This window comes from Dromiciops gliroides, chromosome 2 (genome assembly GCF_019393635.1).
Source record: "Dromiciops gliroides isolate mDroGli1 chromosome 2, mDroGli1.pri, whole genome shotgun sequence".
Lineage (NCBI taxonomy): Eukaryota > Metazoa > Chordata > Mammalia > Microbiotheria > Microbiotheriidae > Dromiciops > Dromiciops gliroides.
In genome coordinates this window covers 695,721,773-695,742,133 of record NC_057862.1, presented here as the reverse complement: position 1 = coordinate 695,742,133, position 20,361 = coordinate 695,721,773, and the positions used below count along the sequence as shown (strand labels likewise).

The following is a 20,361-nucleotide window of genomic DNA, read 5'->3' as shown; positions in this document are numbered from 1 at the left end:
CTTTCACCAGGATTATAGTAATGGGCATCTAATTGGTCTTTCTACCTAGTTTTTTACTCCTTTAAGCCCCCCTCTGCACAGATGCAAAATTGGCATTCCTCTGGTTTACTACGGACCAAATCTCTCCATTGTCCAGAAGCTTCAGAGCCTCCCTCTTACCATTAGCGTGCAATCCAAACTCCTTTGTTTGGCATTGAATGTCAGTCCCAATCTGGTTCCTGCAGACCCTTCCAGGCTTTCAGACTTATTGCATTTTACTGACCTTCATGCCCTCCCATTCTAACTGCCTCTTTGCAGAAGGTGTCTTCCAGGCTTAGAATGCACACCCTCCTTCCTTGATAGAATCCCCAGCTTCCTTAAAGGCTTAGCTCAACAAGGCTTTCATGATTCCCCAGTTATTGAAAACCTACTCCTAGAAATTATCTTCCATTTGTTTTATGTGGCATCGTAAGTGCTCTTCAACTCACCTAGCAGGTCCCCAGAAGATCTTTGTGGGTATGCATCCACTCCAAACCATAGCTTAGGAGCCCTTCCCAGCCTCCTGAGATATTTATCTTTGGCAGTCAGAGGACACATTTGGTTCAAAACAAAGGCGCTTAATGAAATAGAAGAATAAGAAAGGTTCAAACAAAACACTTCCTCATAAGCCTGGGGTTTATACACAGTATCAGTGGGAAGACTGTGTGCATGGTGGGAACTTAAGAGAACCACACACACTGGATCACACATCGGAAGGGGTGACTTAAGCAACATACACTGAAGACCCATTCATTTCTTGCAGAGAGGCCCTCACACCATTCCCTGTGGGGAAGCCATTCTCACCTCCTGCACTCTGCTGGATGCTGTCACATTGTATGCCTATTTTCTGCTTCATGCTTCCCCTCTGGGCATGTGACTGTGCAGCTTTTTCTACTCCCAAATTCTGGGTTCTGATGATTACCTTGCCTATCTCTTCCTCATGAAAAGAGTGACCTCAACTGTGCTTTTTATTTCCAAAGTCAGAGCCTTTTTTGTGATTCCTTTAGGAATGTCACTCCTTAGCCGCAGGGCGATGGACAGCCTTATGGAGAAAAATTCTAATTGACTAATTTTCTTATGTTTCCATTGTAGGCTTGGTTTCAAGAGCTCTGGAGAAGCAGAAGATTCTCAGCTCTTTAGAACTAAGGTCTTTAGAAGGAAGAGAACAGATGTTCCTTGTTAAGTAGCTGCTGCCTCAGGCTCTAGGCTGTCTTCTTTATGAAGTCAGCTCCCAGTCCAGGACTTGAGTTTCTCTGTCAGAGGCCTCATAGGGAACATTCTCTGGGCTTGCTGATGTAAATCTCTAAAGCCTGTGTTAGCCTTGGCCATTTTCTCTGTGAGGGTTCCTCACCCAATATGAAACAACTCTGTGTTCTGAGGTATCCCAGTTTTCTTTTTTTTTTTTTTTAACTTTTTTTTAAATTTTTTTTTTATTGTGAGGCAATTGGGGTTAAGTGACTTACCCAGGGTCACACAGCTAGTAAGTGTCTGAGGCTGGATTCGAACTCAGGTACTCCTGAATCTAGGGCCGGTGCTTATCCACTGCACCATCTAGCTGCCCCGGTATCCCAGTTTTCTAAACCCAAACCTCTTATGTTCTTCCATGTAGGGGACTGGGGAGCAAAAAGGGTTAGAGACAAGAGTATGGGAGGCAAGATCACTGTCATGCTAGTCTACCTGTCCACTTATTTCTCTCTCTCTCTCTCTGTCTACACACACACACACACACACACACACACACACACACACACACACACACACACACACTTTTCTGTTATTATTCTTTTCCCTCCTATGTCTTGCTTGTTGGAATTTAAGCCCTATGAGGGCAGGCCCCATTTCACTTTTTTTTGGTATGTCTATGTAGTACAATGCCTAGCCCATAAGGGATGCTTAATAAATGTTTATTGAAGAAATAAGTGACTATATCACTTCCAGGGCCATTCCAGCTTTGAACCCAGAGCCCCATTTAGAACTTTCATTATCTCATTTAATTCTCACTATGCTCTGGGGAATGGGCAGGTAGGTGGCACAGTGGATAGAGCAGTGGGCTTGTAATCAGGAAGACGCATCTTCATGAGTTCAAATCCAGCCTCAGACACTAGCTGCATGTTCCTGGGCAAGCCATTTAATCCTGTTTGCCTCAGTTTCCTTGTCCATAAACATGAATGGAGAAGAAAATGGTAAACTGATCTAAAATCTCTGCCAAGGACCCCTCCCCCCCAAAGGAGGTCACAGAGTTGGACACAACTGAAATGACTCAACAAGAACATACTCTAGGGAGGTATCCAGGGTAAATGTTATTACAATTCCTGTTTTATAGATGAGGAAACTGAGATTTAGAAAGAAGAAATAATTTAATGTCATGCAGTTATTTAGAGGAATTACAAGCAAAAGGAACCTTAGCAATGATGCGGTCTAGCCCCTTCATTTTACGCATGTCTTAACTGATGCCCACAGGTAGTAGCTGTGTGACCCTGGACAAGTCCATCACCCTGTTTGTCTCAGTTTCCTCATCTGTAAAATGAGCTGGAGAAGGAAATGGCAAACCACTCCAGTATCTATGCCAAGAAAACCCCAAATGGGGTCACAAAGAGTCAGACACTCTTGAAACAACTGAATAACAATAATCAACTGAAGCCCAGAGAGTAAAACCACCATGTGCAAGGTCACACGGGTGTGAGCTGCAGAGCTGGGATTTGGGCCCAGATCCTCCAATGTCCTCTATTGGATTAACCAGGAATCTGACCACTCCTGCAGAACTGGCTCTACATTCCATCAGTCTAAGTGGAATAAGCACAACCCTCAGCAAAGCCTCCTTGTACTCTTAGCTGGGGAGCTTGGCTTTGATCCCTCTATGTTCTCGCCACTTTGCTGTATATAAGACCTCTGTGAGAGCTGCTCAAGGACTGGGATGGGATTGGTTTGAGGAGATCAGGCTGAACTCACAGAAGCAGGAAATGGCAAAAAAAAAAAGTCGGAGGACAAGAGTCCCAAGGATTTGATCAGCCCTACTCTGGTTGGGACCCACTGCTTACTGAGTCAGGGGCCATTGCTCTGGTAGCAGAGGCCTCCCTCTGGGCTCTGATTCTTGGTGGTTATGGAATCATTCTGGACTAGAATAGCTCAAAAATATCCATGGCATTACAATAGCTCACTCCTCCACAGTGGTTTACAATATACAATTATTATGTGAGAATGGCTCTCTCCCTTTAACTGAGGCTTAGAGAGTCATTTGATTTGGGTTACCCAATGAATTAGCAGCAGAACTGGGGCTGGAGGCCAGGTTTCACTCTGTCAATCAGAATCCTTTATTTCAAGGTTCATTTCTGGTGTCACCTCCTCTTGCAAGCCTTCCCTGATCCCTAAAGCTGCTGGAACCACCTTCATCCTTAAAGTATCTTCTATCTCCATATCAGTTTATGTGCTAGAATAGAAACTTGGGTTCAGGGCATGGTTTTCTTTTTGTACCTTTGGCACTTAGCATAATGCCTTGCATATTGGAGAAGCTTTAAATTTACTAAAATATAAGGAATCTCAGAGAGTCTCTAATTCAATTGGCAAAAGAGGCTATTGAAGGCTAGGGCGGGTGAGAGACTTGTCTGACTTCCCAGGGGATGTTAGAGACAGAACCAGGTCTTCAACCCAGATCCCATACGCAGCCCCAACTCACAGAGAAGGACTTGGCTATTCCACTTTAAGGTGAAAAGTTCCCAAGATAATGTATTTAGAACCAAAAGGGACTCTGGAGAGCATCTAAGATATAATTCCCATTTTAGAGTGAAGGAAACTGAGGCACAGAGAGGGAAAAAGCCACTTGTCCAGGCATCCAGGCAGTAAACTGAAGAACTTGGTCCTTTAGCATTGAATCTAATGTGTTTTATCTTTAAATTTATTTTTTCAATTAACAAACATTTTTATTATCCTGTCTCCCTCTTCCCTCCTTCTCTCTTATTGACTTGTTTTTAGTGGAAAATAAGGCCTTTGAAATATAGCTCAAAGTCCAATCAAAACAATTTACACAATGGCCACTTTGGAAATTATATGTCCTTCTCTGAAGCTTAAGCTCATCACTTTGCTAGCAGAAAGTGAGTGACTCATGGACCAGAATCTAAAACTTTCAAAGTCATTTGTGCCTATAAGAATAATTTTCATTTGATCAGTTATTCTGGTCAACTTATTTTACTTCAGTTCATAAAGGTCTTCCCCCTTTCCTCTGAAATTGTCCATTTCATCATTTCTTAGGTCATGGTGATCTTCCATAACCTTCAGAGATAACAAGCGTTGTAGCCATTCCCCAATAGGAAGATGCCCCCTTTGTCCACTGGACCCTGCTGGAAGCAATTGTTGCCACTGTAATATCAGGAAGGCACATTGGAATCTGATGTCTAAGCTCCCCAGCATCCACTGGCCTGGAGTCAAACCTCTCGACCTGGCAATGCCTCTGCACACAATGCTCTAAGACTAAGAATTATAGTTTCTTTTAATTACTTAAAAGAAATCAACTCTGAAGTTATGGAAGATAAATAAACATAATTACCTTGGATTTGACAAGTGTAAAGATTAACGATTTTGGGATAAGAATTAATTATTTGGTAAAAATTTTTGGGAAAATGGGAAAGTAATATAGCAGAAACTGGGCATCAAGCAATATCTCACATCATTTACTAAGATAAGGTCAAAATGAATACATGACTTAGATATGAAGGGAGATTTTCTAAGAAAATTAGAGGAATATGGAACATATTACTCATCAGACTTATGGATAGGCAAAGAATTTATGAGTAAACAAGATAGAGAGGAAAGTTAGGTATAAAATGGATAATTTTGATTACATCACATTTATTTATTTATTTATTTATTTATTTATTTATTTATTTATTTATTTATTTATTTATTTATTTATTTATTTATTTATTTTTGCGGGGCAATGGGGGTTAAGTGACTTGCCCAGGTTCACACAGCTAGTTAGTGTCAAGTGTCTGAGGCCGGATTTGAACTCAGGTCCTCCTGAATCCAGGGCCAGTGCTTTATCCACTGTGCTATCTAGCTGCCCCGATTACATTACATTTAAAAAGGTTTTGTATAAATAAATCAAATGTAGCCAAGATCAGAAGGCAAGCAGAAAATTAGGGGAAAATTATAGCCAGTTTATTAAATAAAAGTCTCCTATCTAAAACTTATAAAGAACTGTGTCACGTTTATAAGAATACAAATAATTGTGCTCGCTTCGGCAGCACATATACTAAAATTGGAATGATACAGAGAAGATTAGCATGGCCCCTGCGCAAGGATGACACGCAAATTCGTGAAGCATTCCATATTTAAAAAAAAAAAAAGAATACAAGTGATTTCTCAAAGGATATGAATAGGTGGTCTTCCAGTGAAGAAATCAAAACTATTTATAGTCATATAAAATGCTCTAAATCATTATTGATTCGAATAATGCAAATTAAAACAACCTCGAGATATTTTTTACCTTCAAGACTGGCTAAAATGATAGAAGGGGAAAGTGACAAATATTGGAGAGGGTATGGAAAAATGAGGAAACTAATTCATTGTTGGTGGAATTGTGAACTGATTCAACCATTGTGGAGAACAATTTGGAATTATGGCCAAAGAGTTATTCAATGACTTATATCCTTTGAGCCGGTAATACCACTACTTGGTCTATTTCTGAAGATATTAGAGAAAAAAGAAAAGAACCTACATCTTCTAAAATGTTTGCAGCAGCTTTCTTTGTGGTGGCAAAGAACTGGAAATTTCAGGGATGCCTATCAATTGGGGAATGGCTGAACAAGTTGTGGTATATGATTGTGATGGATTACCACTGTGATTACATGATTAGGATTTAATTGATGTCAGGAACTTCTGGTGAGGAAGCTCCCTCTCTCAATCATCTCCTAGTTATCTTGTAGGTAATTTGCTTTGTATATATTTGTTTGCATGTTGTCTCTCCCATTAGATTGAGCTCCCTGAGGACAAGGACTGCTTTTGCCTCTTTTTGTATCCCCAGTGCTTAGCACAGGGCCTGACACATTGTTGTTGTTGTTCAGTTGTTTCAGTTGTGTCAGACTCCTTGAGACCCCATTTGGGATTTTCTTGGCTACTACTACATAGAAAGAAATTTACATGATTGGGATTTAATTGATGTCAGGAACTTCTGGTGAGGAAGCTCCCTCTCTCAATCATCTCCTAGTTATCTTGTAGGTAATTTGCTTTGTATATATTTGTTTGCATGTTGTCTCATTTTTCAGCCTTGAAGAAGCTACCTCTTTACCTCTTTCTCCCCAGAAATAAAGAGGGGGGGAATATTATGGGAATGTAGTGGGACCCTAAGAAACCTAAAGATCCCAGCCCTCCAAGGAATCCTTGAATTCTCCCGGGGGGGGGGGGGCTCTTCCTCTTACCTCAGGAATGGGTATTGCAGAGCAAGACCCTGGAACACTGATATGCAAGATATGGATGGGTGCTGCATATCTTACTGATACCCATTATTCCTAAATCCTCTCCCTGTTGTTACATTTCTCTCCCAGTTCTTTGTAATGCCCTTCCCTCCCTTTTGTATGGCAAAAATACAAAAGACCAGTCTTCTCTTACTCCAGCAAGACAGTCACCAAGGTGATCTGTTCCCTGTCCAGATTTCTCTCTCCTAATAAATCTTTTTTTATTTAAAAAAATGAGGAGGGGGGGGCTTGGAGTGAGTAAACAAAGGATAAGCCAAGGTACTATATATTTGGAGGAGATTAAGTTCACCAATTTTCACACCCAAATACTCAAATACATCTGGGATTGTACATATGTGAGTAGTCCCTCCAATGAGGTGGGTTACAACCCATCCACCTGCCCATCTTGTGCTATTCCTGTCCATGGACTTCCATAAGTTTGCTATGTGGCTCCACTCTAACCCCCTACATTGTACTGGGAGACTCCGGATCTCTCTTGACATTGTGAAGATAGCAATGGAGTACACGCTTCATCCCTTAGGTATCTCTGGCTTTTGCCAAATCACCAGTCCATTGTATACTTTGCTGATGTCATTCTTTATTTATGCTCTTCATGGCCTGCTCACATCCACAATACACCTCTCCATTGTCCTCTGAGTGATCCTCAGGTTTCATGTTTCAGATACTGTAGTTTTCCATGACCTGCACCCATAGGGCACCAGAAGCAGAATATTGATATTTAAAAGATGTAGCTTTGTGTCTGGGAGAAGTTTGGAGTCATTAGGGGAGCTCCGCAATTTCCCAAAGGCAATCCAGTTGTGTTCAATTCTGGGTCCATCTTCTCTACTTGTAATGTTTATTCAAGACAAATCTATAGCATCTCTAGAACTAGATCTTTATCCATATGGATTTCAATATCTTGACCATTATTTTTTCACTAGATTTGATTTCATCAGTGTAGGGAGCTTCTGTGAGGCAATATCACTTTCCCTGCAGAGTAGCTCATAAGCCCAGGGTCTCATCATGGCCAGTGTGTGTGTGCCAGAGATGGGACTTGAACTCAGATGTCTCTAACTCCCAGGCCAACTGCCTATCCACACTGCCCCTATCTTACCCTTTCTGTCTCTGTAGCTATCTGTTTCTCTTTGTCTTTGTCTAGCTCCATCCATAACAAACCTCATATTTTGTGACGTCACAGCTAGACGGTTGGCATTCTGGAAGTGTGGATAGAGTACTAGATGTGGGCTAAAGAAGGTCTGAGTTGGAGTTCTACCTCAAACACTTTCTTTCTGATCCTGGAAAATTCTCTTAACCTTTCTGAGCCCCAGTTTCCTTATCTGTAATATGGGGATCACCTGGGAGCACCCTCCCAGGGTTGTGAGAATCAATTAACATAACGTGAAAAGTATTTTGTTAACCTTAAAACACTAGACAAAATATTAGTTATTATTAGTATTTCCAGAGTCCCAGAACTGAGGAATTTATAGCAAAACAATTTAATGCATCCAGTCTTTCTCTCTCCCCCATCTAAGGGCAGCCCTTTGTACATGGCCCCCTAACCTGGGCCCATGGCCAGCACTGACACTGAGCTTAGGGGTAGGACTGGACTGAATGCATTCTAAAGACATTAGTCATTGTTCTAGGGTCTCTGCTGCTAAATAAATAGGAAGACATTACCAGCCCTTCTGCCATCATTTACATGATAGGTCAGCCAATATGCACAGCTCAGGTGAGGGAAAAACAAACAAGCCTCTGAGACGTACGATGGAATACTCAGGGCTGGAAATGACCTAGGTGGTCATCTAGGCTGATCCCTTAATTTTACAGATAAGGAAACTGAGTCCCAGAGAAAAGTAACTTCTCCAAGGACCCAGAAGTTTGAAACAGGTGGAACCAGGGTTTGAACTTGGGCCTGGTGTCTCCATTTCCACTGAGACCAACATGGTATTTCAACCCTAACCCTTGCCTCAGACAATCAACAATCAACACGAAGTTATTAAGCACCTGCTGTCACGTAACACAAAGGGGGAAAAAGCAAAAAATAGTTCCTTTTTCTTTCTTTCTATTTTTTTTTTTGCAGGACAATGATGGTTAAGTGACTTGCCCAGGGTCACACAGCTGGCAAGTGTCAAGTTTCTGAGGTCAGATTTGAACTCAGGTCCTCCTGAATCCAGGGACAGTGCTTTATCCACTGCACCATCTAGCTGCCCCCACAAAAATAGTTCCTATCCTCAAAGAGCTTGCTTTCTATGGGGGAGAGACACTATGGACTTACACAACAACTTGCTAAATAAGTACATGGTATTTTTTCAGAGGGGCTTGGGATGGGGGGCACTAGCTCATGGTGTATTAGTAGTGGTTTCGTTTGAAAGGTGGCCAAGTTTGACAGAACCAGGTGATGCTAAGTGGTAGAGGGGAGAAGGGAGGGCACTCCAGGCATGGAGCACAGCCTGGACAAAGATCCAGAAAGAGGAGATGGTGTGTCATGGGAAAGGATCTGTCATAAACCTGGTCTGGCTATTCTACAGAGTGCAAGAAAGGGAGTAATGTATAATGTGGATGGAAAGGCACATTGTGAGCAGATGGTGAAGGTATTTCAATGACAGACCAGTTTATATTTGATCCTAAGAGCAAGCAGGAGCTCTGAGAGTTTGGTGAGAAGGGGGTTAACATGTTTGAGCCTATGCTTTAGGAAAATCACTTGGTGGCTATGTGGAAGATGGATTAGAGAGAGACTTGAGGCAGGGACATCCAATAGGAGCCCAATGCAATCCCCAAAGTGAGTGGTGAGGTTGACTCACCTGGAATGGAAAAGGACAGAGGTAAGATGCTGTGCACGTATAGATATCCTTTTCAGGAAAAGGAAAACTTCTGTCAACCTCAAAGAAGATTTCAATAAGTAATGTGTGGGGGAAAAGGAGAGTCCATTTTCAGTAGATCTGGAAGGGAATTTAGATTGTGAAATTATGATAAATGATGGATCCAATCACAACAAAGCCACATGAATTTGGACTCCAGCTCCTTTGGAAGTCTTCTTGAGAATAGTTGGTGTTTCATTCATATTTGTTGAATGAAGGAATGAATGACAGTTGAGTGTGGGCCAGATTTCATTTATTCAACAGACATTGACTGGGCATCTACAGTGTTATAAAGCCTTGAGTGATATTCCTGTCATGCTGCTGTATGGGCACTCTGCCCCTTAATGACTCCACTTGTCATTCCTGTGACTTGCAAGAACAAAACATTCTCCCTAGTCACCATTCTCTTAGGTGTGTGATCTCCCTTTATTAGAATGTCAGTTCGCTGAGGGCAGGAACTGTTTTATTTTTTCATAGCTGTGATGATTAAAAATATTTAAGACAGTTTTGGGGTAATTTAATCATTTTATTTATATGGACAGCAGGATATCAATAAAAGGAGGTCTGTGGCATTTCTCTCCAAATAAAGACCCCTAACAGCAGTAGAGTCTCAGTTCATATACCCTTCCAATTGTAGGAGGTCCATCACTTACCAAACAAAACTAATTGGTTTACATCATTAAAATCTAATAGGTTGACATGATTGAAAGTGTATTATATTAAAATGAAGTTTTGGTAGATGTGACTCAGGCCACTCATCTCTTGGGGAAGTTGATATCAAAGAAAGTCTATAAGACCCCCCCCCTGCAACCTACTTCCACCTGGGTGTGGTTTGATCCCATCAGTCCTTCTACAATTTAGACAAAAGGATCTATCTTCACTCAAGATTCATTGTAAGCTTGGGTTGAGTTGAGTTTGATGGAAACTTGACGGAATCTCTCAGGGATACCTCAAAGGTGGGGGAAAAAGAGATTCAAAGGTGGGGGGAAAGGGAGGACTAAGAAAGAAGGGGAGATTTCTGGGTCCCCCAAGATATTATTAATATTTTTTCTCACATTGTATATACCCTTCACCAATGCTAAACACAATGCTGGGAACACAGAGGTAAATAAATGCTTTTTCATTCATTCATTCATTCATTCATTCATTCATTCATTCATTCATTCATTCACTCACACAAAAGATATTCAGCCCCTGTCTTCATGGAGTGGAAGGGGAGATGAGAAGCATCGCTAAATAACAGAATGACTCAAGTAGTATTGAGTCTGAAGTCAGGATTGGAAGCTGGCTCTGCCACCAACTTGCTGTGTGGCTCTGTTTAGGTGATATTATCTTCCTGGGCCTCAGTTCATTTTCTGTAAAATAAGGAGCTTGTATTCGATAGACCCTAAGATGTTTTCCAACTCTGCTATTCGTGTTACTCTACTATATAAAGAAATGATCATTTGGTATGTGTGGGCAATTCTCTTCTTAGTGTAGATTACAACCACTCTATGCTTGTACGTTGTTGCTGTGTATAAAGACAAGGGCTTCTCTTTGTCTCTCCAGCTTGGTGAGGAGCTATTCCACACTTGAGCAGGTTTGTCCCTTATTGACAGAAATGCCATCTAGTCACTGGTCCAGATGTGGAGTCTGTCTAGGTGGGTAGGACCAAGTGTGTGTGTGAGTGGGTAGGACCTGTCTGTGCTTGCACATTGGTGGCATATTCCGGTGGCACATCTGGAAGCTCAGAGTCTCCTCCAGGTTGTGGTGAGGTGTGCTACAAACCTAAGCTCCTGTGATTGTCAGAATCAACTATGAAGCTTTCCTATAAAGACTGTCCATTGATGGGGGGGGTGTGAAGAATATTAATGAGAAATACCTTGCACTACCGCCAGCAGAAAGCATGGCCCTGGAGGGACGGAAAGTTTTTCTTTGGCATCCCTGCCCCCCCCCAGAACAATGCCCAGCCCGATGTGTGTCTTTCATTATTGTTTTGAATCAAACTGGTTTTGTTTTATTTTTTGGTAAACCTTACATGGCCCTTCAGAGGCCATGTTCAATTCCAAACAACCAAGAATCAATCAAAAAGAAGAGAACCTTTGAATTACTTGAGAGGTTTCACAAATGCAATTTTCTTCCCAAATAGGAAAATCCAGTCAGAGTTGTCCCATGTCAGGGATGGAATGAAAACCTTTGCTTTGGTTTCCTTTGGGAGCCAGTGAGCTCCACCTCTCTGTTACAGGAAAGATGGGCCAGGACTCACTGCTTGGCACATCATGCCTCATTCTATACCTCAGCTTCAGAGCCTCTTTAATGAAGCAATTTTTTAGCACCTTCTCTCAGATGCAGCTTATGAGCTAAACCAAGGAAGAAAGTAACCCCATGAGCATTGCTCAAACAATGAATCAAGAGGCAAGTCTTTTCATGTATAAATTTACTTTAAATTGTATATTCAGAGCCATTTGGGGGAAGAGAAAGGGGGAAGGATAGGGAGACAAAGAGGGAGAGAGACAGAGAAAGGGAGGGAGAGATGGAAGGAAGGAGGGGGAAAGAGAGAGAAGGAGGGAGAGAAAGAGGGAAGGAGGGAGTGAGAGATAGGGAGAGATGAAGGCCAAGAGGAGAGGGGGGGGAGATAAGGGGAGGAAGAGGGAAGGAGAGAGTGGGAGACACAGAGACAGAGTCAGAGACACAGAGACAATGATGAAGTTGTATATTGGCTTGGGGGAAGTGTCCAGAAATGAGAGTAAAGAATGATTCCACAGAGCAGGGAACAAGGGTCTTTAGTGTCTGACATTACTACTGACACTTATAACAAATGTTTGTTGGTGTCCGTTGAATGCATTCAGCAATTTATGGTCACAAAGCCTTCCCCATATCTCCTCTCCATTAATATCAACATTCTTCAAGTGCAGAGGATGCTCAGTCTCTTGTAGTGATGTCAAACCCAAATAGAAACAAGGTCCCCAGAAGGATCCCTGTGGCTGCATATAGATGCAGAAAATCACATTTCACTGTTATCTATGTTATTGTATTCTTATTGATTTCTCTCGGTATTTCCCAATTACGTTTTCATCTGCAGTTTCAGGCTGCACTCAGGAGTGATGTGGGCTACACAGGGCCCATGGGCCATATGTTTGATACTCCTAGTGTAGCAGAGAGTCAGCTAACCCAGGAATTCAGAAGCCCCGGGTTCAAGTCCTGCCCCTGACACACACTGTGTCCCCCTCAATAAGTTACTTCACTTCTCAGTGATAAGGCTCTTCTCTAAGATTCTTTAAGTTGAAGAAAAGATATTGACCTGAGCAAATAAAGGGCATTTCCTCTCCTGGGGACTCGCTATGCCAATGACATCATAACTCTCTTACTTTCACCAGAATACTTTCAGATTAACAAATCCTTGGGGTTCTGTCATTCATGGATCCTCAGCTGTATGGAGTAGGCAGATGTAATGATTGGAATGACGCCACCTACTGGAGACTTGCTGTGGGAAAGCTCCACCATGAGGAAAATGCCTCAGAGGCATTGTGGCTTTTCCTTGGCGTCAGGAAATGACATTTGCTCATGGGTGCTGTCAATCAAGGCTACCGGCCAATCAACTTGAGAAGCCTCCTATGGTCTGGGAGGAGACAGGAAGGAGGAAAGGGAGCCTGCGCGGAGAGCTCTGGGGCTTTTTGGGTTCCTGACTTGATGGTGGTGGCGGCAGAGGACTTCACAGGAAATTTGAGGAAAGATAGGAATGCCAGGCTGTTGGAATTCTGTTCTCAATCTTTTTCTTTCTATTTTCCAATAAACCCTTAAAAACCTAAACTCGTTTTATCAGTGATTTTAGTCAGTTTCCCCCCAAACTGGGGGAACAGATTAGAATCCACATTTAGAATCTTAAATCACACACAGGACAGGTATAATTATTCAGAGATTATTTTCTTTTCCTCCAAACCTGCTCCTCCCTCTGACTTACATTTTCTGAGATTGTCTTTGGATCATCGCTCAAACCTCTCATCCTTATTAAATAACTACAGAACTGGAGTATTGGAGGGGACCTCAGCAGCCATCTAATCCAACCCATTTGGGAATCATAGTGTAACATGCCAAATTCTGCCAATCCCACCTTAAAATTTACATCCAAATTTTCCTGCTCATTCCTGTTGTTGCTGACTTGAAAAAGTCTCCTCTGACCAAGGGACCAGATGGTAGAGAGATCTAAGCTACATGAAAGTACTATATTAGGTGGATTCAGGAAATGATTGAAGGAAGGAGCAAAGAGAAAGGGCTAATGTCAAAGTGGAAGAATGTCTCTGGTTGAGTATCCCAACAACCTTCTTTCATATTGTGTTATTTAGGATTTTCATAAAAAATTTTGAGGAAAAAGATACAGGTGATGTGGTTATTGAATTTTCAAATGACACAAAACAGGGAGGGATGGCTGAGCAGCCAATGGATGACAATCAGTATTTACAAAGATCCCAATTTAAGAAACAGTTCTTAGGCTCCTTTTTCATGCAAGATGCTGTGTTAGAAACTCAGGGGATAGAACTTTGGATCAAATAGAATAAATGCAACATAATAGCTAGAAATGTAAAATCTTACACAGGAGCAAAAGCTCCAGTTCATGTAGGCTAGAAAGGGGAGGAGAAGCTAGAGAGAAGTTGGTATGTAAAAGTGATCAACATTTCAGGGAACTGCAACTTGATGGTTACTGTGTGTCATAATCAAAGAAGACCAAAATGACATCGTTATGTCAGGGTTAATGTACAGTTTGTCTGATTGGGGCTTGGAATGATGAGCTTGGAATACTCTACCACAGGTTGGGCACAAATAGTCTATATAAACATTTGGAGTGGAGATGGCTCCTTTCTCTTTTTTAAAAAAATTAAAGTATTTTATTATTTTCCAGTTACTTGTAGAGATAGTTTTCAACATTTGTTTTTATAAGATTTCCAATTTCAAATTTTTCTCTCTCCCTCCCCTCCCTCCCCTCCCCTGGACATCAGGTAATCTAATATAGGTTATATATATATATATATATATATATATATATATATATATATATATATATATATATATATATATATATATATATATATATATATATACATTAAACATATTTGCATTAGTCATGTTATAAGAGAAGAATCAGAGCAAAAAGGAGAAACTTCAAAAAAGAAAAACAACAGCACCAAAAACAAAAGAAATAGTATGGTTCAATCAGCATCCATACTCCACAGTTCTTTTTTTCCCCCTGGATTTGGAGATCCTTTTCCATCATGAGTCCTTTGGAACTTTCTTGTACCATTGGTGAGAAGAATCTAGTCTATCACAGTTGATCAACACATAATGTTGATGATACTGTGTACAATGTTCTCCTGGTTCTGCTCATCTCATTCATCATCAGGTCATGCAAGTCATTCCAGGTTTCTTTCAACTTCTCCTGCTTATTATTTCTTACAGCACAATAGAATTCCATTATATTCATATACCACAACTTGTTCAGCCATTCCCCAATTGATGGGCAGCCCCTCAATTTTCAATTCCTTGCTACCACAAAAAGAGCAGCTATAAATATTTTTGTACATGTGGGTCCTTTTCCTTTTTTATGATCTCTTTGGGAAAAAGACCCCAAAGTGGTATACCTGGGTCAAAGTGTATGCACAGCTTTATAGCCCTTTGGGCATAATTCCAAATTGCTCTCCAGAATGGTTGGATCAGTTCACAACTCCACCAACAATGCATTAGTGTTCCAATTTTTCCACAGCTTCTCCAACATTTATTATTTTCCTTTTTTGTCATATTAGCCAATCTGATAGGTGTCAGGTGGGACCTCAGGGTTGTTTTAATTTGCATTTCTCTAATCAGTAGTGATTTAGAGCATTTTTTCATATGGCAATAGATAGGTTTGCTTTCTTTAGAAAACTGGAGATGGCTCCTTTTTTAATGCAGCCTTCCTGATTCTCCAGTTGGTGGTAACCCTCCTACCCTACTCTCAAATTACTGAAACTAGAAAGAAAAACTTAGCACTTTACAAAGGTTTTTTTAAAAGCTGTATTGAAAAAAAAAAGAGGTAGCTCAAAGGAGGAGTGTAGACCCACTGTTCCCCATAGAGGAGATGATGGTAACTTGATCCCTGATGATGAATGGAAGGGGCTATTGTAGATGAGCTTCTTGTTCAAGTACATATTGGAGGGCATGGGCTTTGAGTTTCCCAAGACAAAAAGAGATGGAACCTGGTACAATGGGATTAATGCTGGATTTGGGAGTTAGAGGGGCTGGGCTCCCCTTCTTCCTCTACCTCCTCATTTGACATGGGATGTTGGGCAAGTCTCTTAAGTCACTAGGCCCCATTTCCTCAGTGGTAAAATGAAATGATTGAATTAAATGATGTGTCCTTTCTCATCATGAACTATGATCCCATTATCCTAGACAGCATTTCTTTGACTTCTATGATACTGCTCTCTTCTGGTCCCTTTTTAATTTCCTTTGCTCTATCATCACCCATTTTTCACCCCCTTAAGCATGAGTATCGTCTGAATCTCATTCTGGGTCTCTTTCTGTTCTCTCTCTCTCTCCTTCACTACTTTCCTCTCTACTGCTTCCCTCATCTTGCTCTCTCTCTCATTTGTTCATTCATTCATTTTTCAATAACTGTTTCTGTGCAGATGGATCCCAAGACTGTCTAACTTTAATCATTCTCCTGAATTCTAACTCATCTGGATATTTCCACTTGGATATCTTGACAGTGTCTCAAAATCAATGTGTCTAATAAGGGATCAGTTTCCTCCCTAAACTGGCTTCTCCTTAAACCTCCCTATTCATGTGTGTGTGTGTGTGTGTGTGTGTGTGTGTGTGTGTGTGTGTGTGTGTGTGTATCACCATTTTCTAGCCATTCTCTAGTTTGGTAAACTCAGAATCATCCTACACTTTTTCCCTTCTTTCACTCTCTATACCTCATCATTTGCCAAATCCTGTTTCCCTAGAAAATATCTTTTACAAGACTGACATCCCATCATTACCTGTCACCAAGAGTCCTGCATGTTCTCCTTGTGTTCTCACCTTACTGTCTCTCGCCTCTCACATTCATCCTCTATACCGCTATCTAAACATTTTCTGGGCTCAGGTCTGACCATGGCACCCACCCTATTGAGAGAACTAAAACTGCTGGAAATACACATGCTATATTCTACTAGCATGCATGCCCACAAACTTTTCCTCAAGTCATAAAGTTGACCCAACTTATCTCAGGCTTAGTTTAGGTGTTACCTCCTCTTGCAAGCCTCCCCTGATCCTCTCAGGTGTTTGAATGGTCGCACTCATTAAATAGCCTTTTGTTTATTTGTGCTATTTCTCCCTAGGATGGGAGCTCCTTGGGAGCAGGGCCTTGGCCTTTTGCCTTTGTTTCTTTGGTATCTAGTTGATTCACAGTTGTCACTCAATAGATATTTGTCAAATTGAAACTTTTCCAACATTTAGTCAAGAATACTCCTGTTTAGGTGGGTGTCAGGTTGCTTACCTTGATGTTCAGTACCTTTAGGACCCTGGAAAAGACACACAACCTCTTGGATCCTCAAGTTTCCTCATCTGTGAAGTGAAGGTATTGGACTGATGGCCTTAAAGTTTCCTTTTGCCTCTAGGTCTATGAGCCAGTGGTCCAGGCATCTCTTCTAGATCTCTAAATTTTTGTCATCCTGTGACCTTTCTTGCTCCCCACCTGGCTCTTCCAAATTTAGCTATGTTTCATAAACCAGTGCTTAAGTATAAAATCAAAAGTCTCTTTTCCCATTTTCCCAAGGATAGTAGTACACACTCCCATTTCCACACAGACTGGCCTCCATAAACAGTCTATCGTATGTGGTTCACAGTGATGTGTGTGTACGCTCAGCTAGGTCCTTAGGGTATCACTCTCACAATTCCATGTGGCATTTGGGGCACTGCAACAGACTGTTTCCTGAATGTAGAATAAGACTAAGTTACCTTAGAGTGAAATGTTGGGAGAGCTCATGGGTCTGTCAGTAGAAGGGTGACTAGGTAAGAGAATTGAAATATGTGGATAATTGTAGACAAGCATGGGCTCCTGGTGAATCAAGGATTAAAAAGACCCCTGAAGTTATCAATTCCAATGTCTGCATAGGGAATGAATCCCCTCTGTGAGGTTTCAAGATGTGGAATGTCTTCTTGGACATCTCTAGGACAGATAGGCAGTGCACCCACTACCTCTGAGACAGCACATTACAGTGCTGGAGAGGACTAACTGTCCTATATAGGCATGGAAAAAGATGTCCTAAGAAGAGTGCATTGACTGTATCAATTGAGATGGTGATGCATTATTTTTTATTAACATCACTGACAACACTTACTTGCTAGCAGGTTCTTTTAGCCTAAGGGATCTCTTTTATGGAGAAATTTCAGCAAGTCTACCAGGTGCTTTGATTTGGGTGCAGGGAAAGCTTTTTTGCTTTTCTTTTTTTTTTAGCATCTCCTCTGGGAGTAAGTGCCCTCACTATTTAGTCACCCATTTTCTGAACCTGAGTCAGGATGCTGCATGCTTGCCTTTTAGTAAGGAAGTCAGGAAGCAGAGATGAAAAAGTCATGAGGTATAGACCTTTGAGCCTTCTGTAGTTCATTTATACTGTTTGGGGGCCTGAGTTCAGGCCCCTGGTCAGCCCTGGGGACCACGAGGGGTCAGGCATCCTTTTCTCTATGATGCAGTACCAGTGAACAGAAGGTTTTTTTGGCATATAGGGTGGGTAGAACAGTTTAATTTTATCCCATTCAAAGTCACCTTCAATTACCGATCTCTTTTTACAAATAATAGAACCAGTGAATTATTGACTGTTAGAGATGAGCCCCTGGCCCAAAAGATTCCTGTCCAACCAGACCTGGGATTGACTGGAAGCAGGAAGGTAGGAAGCTGACAGGTAAGAAGCCCCCCCCCTCCCCAGTGAGGCAGATACCATTGGGAGTCAAATTCACTTTCTGAGTGCTGGTGCCTTGACTTGACTTTCCCATTTGCCCAAGTTTGAGTCATTTCAACTGCCCCTGACCTGCTGGAGCTGCCTATTTTGCAACTCCTCTCTTGTTGACCCAGGTTCCTAGCCTACTGACCTCCTCTTTGCTTTGAAAATATCTAAGTTTTAAATATGAATCTTTCACCTGAGCTGCTATCCCACTTCTGCAATGATTGGACATCTCCAGTGGAATATCCTGGACAAGCTTCAAACAGAAGCATCCCTCATACTCTCCACATCAGCTCCTCTCTATGACATCCCTGTTTCTGTCAGTGGGGCCAGAATTCACCCCTTCTCTTGGAACCTTCCAGACATGGTTATCTTGAATTTGTCAGTCTCCTTTTCCACTGGGGCAGGGCTTTCTTTCTAGTTCCCTACATTGTCCCCACCCCCTCCTATCTCTCTCTCTTGAGTGACTGTGTAAGAGAGTATATATGAAAGATATTATATATGAAAAATGGGCTTATGGGCTCTGGGTGGGGGTGAGACAGACTGAAAATCACAGGTTTCATTTCACTTTTGCCCTTGAAAGCTCAGCTATGAAACATATAGGATAAAAGGCTTATGAAATATGCCCTTATATGGTCTCCTTGACCACTATACCATGGATGAGGTCTTTGCTTATATATTCTGTGAAATCTTAAATCTTCTCAGAGCTGTGCACCCTTTGTGCACTGGGTGGTGTGGTGATGATATTTAGTTATATTCAGAAAAACAATGGAAAATAAACTATATGTAAACTGACAGAATTCACCCATCTACAGGAAAAGGTCCATGCAACAAGGGTAGGGAGATCTAGGGAACAACAATTCTGCACCAGAAGATTGAAGGGACAGCAGAGGGGATGAGAGAAGATGCCTCAGGAAAAAAAGTTCACTCTGGTTGGCTGTTCAAGACTAAAAAAGTACCATGTCTCCCAGGGAGTTATCAAATTCTTTCTTTGAAATTTGTGAGTGGAGTTACAAGAGGAAACTAGAGCTTCTAGGAGGTGGAGGTGAGGAGGGAGAGTGCCTTCCCAGGATGATGGCGGGCCAGTGCAGAAGCAGGGAGGTCATTTGCAAGGACAGCAAGAGGACCGGTTTGGCTTCAGTTTGCCCAGCTGTGCCTTCACACTTGAACTCTTTGCCCACTCCATAACAGCTGGAGGGCCCTGCTGTGATTCATTTCACATCTGTCCCCCCAAAAGAAGAGCTGCCATGCATGACTCATTTCACACCTGTCCCCCAAAATGCTGAGGGGGAATGATTATTTGTATGTGTGGAAGAAAGGGAGAAGAACATCATTGAAGAAATTTTCAATGTGAATCTCTCATTGAGTAAAGGTAGAATTGTTTCTTGGCCTGGAAACAGTGGATTTGAACACAGCTGTAGATGATCATTTTCCTCAACATTTACTTGGCAGTTCAGGAGAGGGTTTTCTTTACCACATCCACCCATTAACATCAACTAGTAATTATTGGAGTTAATGGTAGGAGCAAAAGCCCATATTGTCCAAAATGGCACAGGGTCTGAGCCCCGGTGCTCTTTGGCTTTGAATGTGTGTCTAGAAGTAGATCCAAATGTAGCTGCATCTGCCATTCTGGATATCCACTGCAAATCGAATGAGTCACTGCTTTGAAGACCAAGCATAGAGGGAATTTATTTAGACTTTCTTCTCTGTATTTTTACTTAACTGTATCATGAAACCTGGTCCATGCTGGAGGTTGACAGCTTGTTGAATTTCAGAATCCCAGAACTAGAAAATATCCTATTCATATGTCATCAATAGCTTCTCTCAGACACCACTACTTTTACAGTAGTCATCTCTCCCCAGTAGCAAACTTTCACTCTTTCTTATTCCCCCAATGCCCTCCAATTTAAAGCTCTTCCTTTCTGCTCTTTCATCCCCATTTGCCTCAAGCCCATCCATGATCTGTACCACACCAGTTCTGCCTGTATTTCCCTATCCTCTGTAGAATCTCACAATGAGCCTTAGACCTCATTCTCTTGTGCTGCTTCTATCTTGTGGCACCTACAGGTATCCAGCCCTCCTTTCTAGCATGAGTTTGAAGCCTTTTTC

General features: G+C 41.7%; 1 non-coding gene across 1 annotated transcript; it reads left to right on the top strand.

Moving 5' to 3' along the window:
- The first annotated feature begins 5,239 nt into the window (after positions 1-5,239).
- Positions 5,240-5,346, top strand: LOC122744767. Its single transcript, XR_006355114.1, has one exon. It is a non-coding gene; the product is annotated as a U6 spliceosomal RNA (small nuclear RNA).
- The last annotated feature ends 15,015 nt before the right edge of the window (positions 5,347-20,361 follow it).